The sequence below is a fragment of the Triticum urartu genome, unplaced genomic scaffold (genome assembly GCF_003073215.2).
Source record: "Triticum urartu cultivar G1812 unplaced genomic scaffold, Tu2.1 TuUngrouped_contig_5039, whole genome shotgun sequence".
Lineage (NCBI taxonomy): Eukaryota > Viridiplantae > Streptophyta > Magnoliopsida > Poales > Poaceae > Triticum > Triticum urartu.
Window position 1 is genome coordinate 4200 of NW_024115678.1, and position 4873 is coordinate 9072.

At 43.4% G+C, this 4873-nt stretch overlaps 1 pseudogene; it reads left to right on the forward strand.

Moving 5' to 3' along the window:
* Positions 1 to 1605: 1605 nt before the first annotated feature.
* On the forward strand, positions 1606 to 3845 carry LOC125528686 (annotated as a pseudogene).
* Positions 3846 to 4873: the final 1028 nt, after the last annotated feature.

Genomic DNA, 4873 nt, shown 5'->3' on the forward strand with positions numbered 1-4873 from the left:
CTGGGCCGGCGCATGAGCAGGCGCGCGTGGTCACCCGTTCAACCAAGTGGCGCTTAAGGTGTCACTTGGGAGCTCCCCGACAAAATGTCGCTGCTTTGCACATGCGAGCGAGCGAGTGACAGCCATATGGGCCGGCTCGATAGCTAGGGTACGTGCAAGAGATCACAATTCTTGAAGGTTCTGGCTTTGGGAACCTTCCTGAAGGTTTTGGTTCATTTTTTTAACTTCTTTGTTTTTTTCCTGTTGTTTTCTTGATGGGCCTTTTTCCCAAGTTTTCTCTTTTTACTTTTTTCTTTTCTTTTATAAAACATGCAAAAAATATCATGTATGTTTCAAAAAAATTGTTTTAAATTTAAAAAGATGTTTGTTTTTTAAAAAGCTTCAAAGTTTTGTTCACATTCTTAAAAAAGTTATTTTTTTGGAATTTCAAAGACTGTTTGCTTTTTAAAAAAGAAGAACTTCCAGAAACTGTTCAAAATTTTCAAGAAATGTGCTCAATTCAATTACTTTTTTCATATTTTTAAAGAAAGTTCATGCTTTATATCTTTTCACGTTTCAAAAAATGTTCTCAATTTCAAAAGCTGTTTACGTTTGAAAAAATTGTTCAAGTTAAAAAAAATTATACACTGCCTCGCCGGCGATCTCAACTTCTTTTTTGCATCATGGTCCCGAGCCGGCCTCATGGCCATCATCGCCTCCCTCCTGCCTGCGCGCATGGCGGACGTGGTGAGGCAGCTCGAGGCGCTCATCGGAGCTAGCAGGAGCGACACCATCGTCACCGTGAGGGCGCACCTTGGGCACCTCCTGAGCCTTGGGGACCACACGCTCGGCTACAATCCCCGCAGCACTAGCGCCAACAACCTCATCTTGGATGAATGGTCAGAGCCATTACTTGCCCGACGAGATGCTCGCTCATCAAGAACATGGCGCCACGGGGCACCAGTGAAATGACAAGTCAACAACCTATAGTCAAATCGGCCGTAATCCTTCCCAAAACCACTCGAGAGGCTTATTGATCCGGTATTGCAGAGTTTTTTTTTTTTGGGGGGGGGGGTTGTGTGATTTAACCGGTTTTAGACTTTGGGGGGAATTTGGTCCATCTATATGGATTTGAGGGGGAAAAGTATAATTTTCTTGCACGCGGAGTATTTGAATCCGAGCTCACATGCTCCTTGATGAACAATAAAATCCAAAATAATAGTAAACAAATTCTGATTTTTTTTTATAAACATTGATGAAAGTTTTAGCTTGCTGCAAATTTTTGTGATGACATGGCATTCATGTAGGTCTGAAAAAGACCGATACTCTGAGAAAACTATTGTTGGAAGCATTTTGGAGCATAAATTTTGATTTTTTTTGTCCAGACCTCCACCAATGTTATTTCATCAGGAAAATTTGTAGGAAGCTAAAACTTTCATCAATGTTTATCACAAAAAAATCAGAAGACTTTCGACTTTCCTGCCTATACGATGGACCGGAGAAAGAAATCTTGGCCCAGTAACACTTTGACCCAAAACAACCCACGCCCCTGCCCCACCCACGCCCAGCCGGCGGCCGCCCCGTCCCCGCCTCTGCTTGCCTCGCCGCCCTTCCCCGTCCCTGTTGTCAATTGCTAGCTCTGCCCCTGCCAAGCGGTGGTCTCCCTGGCAGTCACTAGAATTCGCCGGAGGCCAGCAAGTCCCGAGACATCGCAAAACCTCTCCGGTGATGGCGAACATGGTGGTTAGTTCCTCCTCCTGATCCTCTTTCCTTACCTAGGTCCTCTTACAACATCACCCGCCAAAGAAAACTACATGGTGGTGAATAATAGTAAGTAGGAACCATAAGCAGAAGTTCAGAACTCGTGGTATTTCTTTTAGTTTTGGTGGGAATATATAATCAATATTGCATTTTTATGTGGGAAATATACAAATTATATAATATCGAAACTGCTATACGAATTGTTATACTTACCAATTAGTGTATGGTTGTTGGTGTTGTCACCCTTTGAGCTCTAGCTGGATCATCCTCTCTATAAGCGGCCTTATGTACCTGGAAATGGCAGATTTGTCCGTATCTGTGCTTCGCAGGCATCTATGATGATAATGCTAATAAGAAATCAACTCTGATTTGTTTCCTTATCAAATGTAGGAGGACAGTCAAGATGATCGGCTCAGCAAGTTGCCTGATGACGTTCTGCTCAACATTGTCGAGCGACTTGGTATCGTTGACGTCGCACGAACCACCGTCCTCTCCAGACGTTGGAAGCAGATCCCTGCTATACTCTCGAAAGTTGTTATATTGGCTGGTTCTTTTGAGCCGAAGCACGAAGACTGGAGCAAGTTAACCCCAGATGATATAGTTCGGGCCAACACCACCGTGCTGGAAGCAACCAGGAGCATACTGGAAAGGAGAGCTGGAAGTCTGTACCCCATTCACCTGTTGCGCATGCAATTCTACTTGGGAGATGAGTCCATTTTAATTGGCCAGACTGTTGCCAACACCATAGCAACACAAAAGGTTGATTCAGCTGAGTTTACAATCTTGACGAAGGTGCATAAAAAGTGTACCAAGAATGAGCTGCTCACATATGGAAAGCAGTTCATGTCATTCTTTGGTTCGTGTCCAAACGCATTTGGTGGTCTTGCACGCCTCACGCTAGAGAATTCTGCTTCCCCAAGATTTTCAGTGAACTAGTGATTGTCTGTGGCCGTCTTGAGAGGGTTGATCTCAAGTGGGCACCAAAGCTCACGAAGCTGAAATTTAATGTGTTTAGATCTCGGGACGACCCCTTCTGTCTTGGCTATGTCCCACTGCTCCAGACTGTGTCCATCATTAATGTTGCTTTCACTTGGCACAAGATGCTCAAGTTAAGTGAGTTGCTTGGTAACTCTGCCATAAGCAAGCTGTCTTTGGACTTCCAAAGCGAAAAGGTTAGTGAAGGTCCTCAATGTTGTCAGCGACGTGTATATGTTTTGCTGGCCATGTCGTGGGGAGATTGTAATCATTATTTTTGGTTAACATGATTCTACATTACTACATCTTTTGCAGATTTGGGTCAAACCGGAAGGTCGAAGACAATTGTTACCGGTGTTCCACAAACTCAGGATTGTGAACTGGATTAACATTGCTGAAGAGTGTGATCTGACTTGGACAATGTTCTTACTCCATGGTGCACCCAACCTTAAGGAACTACACATCTTGGTGAACTCTTGTACCGATTCTCCAATTCTCATTTTCGATGTTCAAACTTTGTGTGACCAGTTAGGAAATTTTTTTTTGACCTGACCGAATGCAGGTGCGGAATCATCAATGTGAAATGATAACAGGGAAGCGGAGGGAGTTGCCTGTGGTTTGCAAGGAGAAGGACAAGGGACTAGAGTGGGAACCATCTGCATCTGATTTCAAGCACCACAACCTGACAGAGCTCAGTATCTATGGGAGGTTTCATGCAGCAGACAAACTCGTGCGATTTGCCAGAGATGTCGTGGAAGCAGCTGTGAATCTGGAGAACATAAGACTATACAAGAGTCCTGTGTGTGTGAGGTGCAAGCACATGCTTCAGGAATGGACATTCAAGGAGACGTCGTCGCTTAGCTATAAATTCAACAAGGTGATACCCTCGCACGTCCGTATTCACTTCCCGAGTTTGGGGCAAGTCTTCTTAAAATAATGCTCTTGCACTTCAAGCTCCAGTTTAGAGAACCTGTTGTATGATTCATGGATTAATTGTCACTAGTGAACCTTTTCAATTATGTGTATTTTGAGACGGTAGTGAGTTGAGGAGGATAAGGTGTACTCTTAACATTATTATTTTCAAGTATTTTAACAAATGGATATCGTGGATATTTCTTATTCATGATAAATGCTCGAACTTGGTTTTCATTGTGAAATGAATTGTACTAAGCGGGACACGGCCTCCGCTGTGTTAGTCTTGGCTGCTAAACCAATCAAGCTGTATTTTCTTGTGAAGCAGGCTCCTGAAGAATGCAAACATTGCTTTCCAGTGTAAGTGCTTCAGTTTCAGTGGCTTTTATTTCTTTTTCCGAGGGAATTCAGTTTCAGTGGCTTCAGTTTCTTTTACTTCTACTGTTGACTAATGTCGTTTTCAAAGCAAAAGTACGAGAGGTAGAAGAAGAGGTTTTGGGATGCACAAACTTCCGCGGCTTTTCTGCTCTTTATTCTCTTCTATTTATGCAGATTACAGAAACTTCATTGACTATGCGCCATCCTCATCCACTCCATTAAGCCTGGGAGCTAAACCTTCTAACTAACAAATCTGCCAACTGACGAAACTGAAGAAAACGACACCTGAAACTGAACCTACAGAACTGAAGTTTCTGAAGCCGCAAAGTTTATTTCCAACATTGATCAGTGGCTTCTTTTGTTTCGACAGGTTCACAGGCTTAAACTGCTTGTTGAATGATACGAATAACTTCAGAATGATAGGAGCACCCCAGCACAAGGCGATCCTGACGTGTAAACATAACTTCGCATTTTTCGTGCTTGTTTGTATCCAGCACCACAAGATGACCATTTCTAAAATGTACGATGAACATGTTCTAGATACACCATCAACAATTTTGATGCATGGTACTTTTCTAATACACGATGAACATTTTTAAAACACATGATGGACATTTGGAATACACGAGGACATTTGTAAGACACGATGAGCATATACGATGAAATTTTTTTAAAGCTTGATGAACATTTTTGAAGTACAGATGAAAAATTTGAAGACACGGCGAAGTATTTTTTAAGACACAACGAACATTTTTCAAATACACGATGTGTCGCCTCCCCGCGGCGGCCCGGGAGCCAAAAGGCAGCGCCGGCCAGCAGACCCCACCCCGCTCCCCTCCCAATCGCTGCCGCCCTCGGGCGTCGCCGG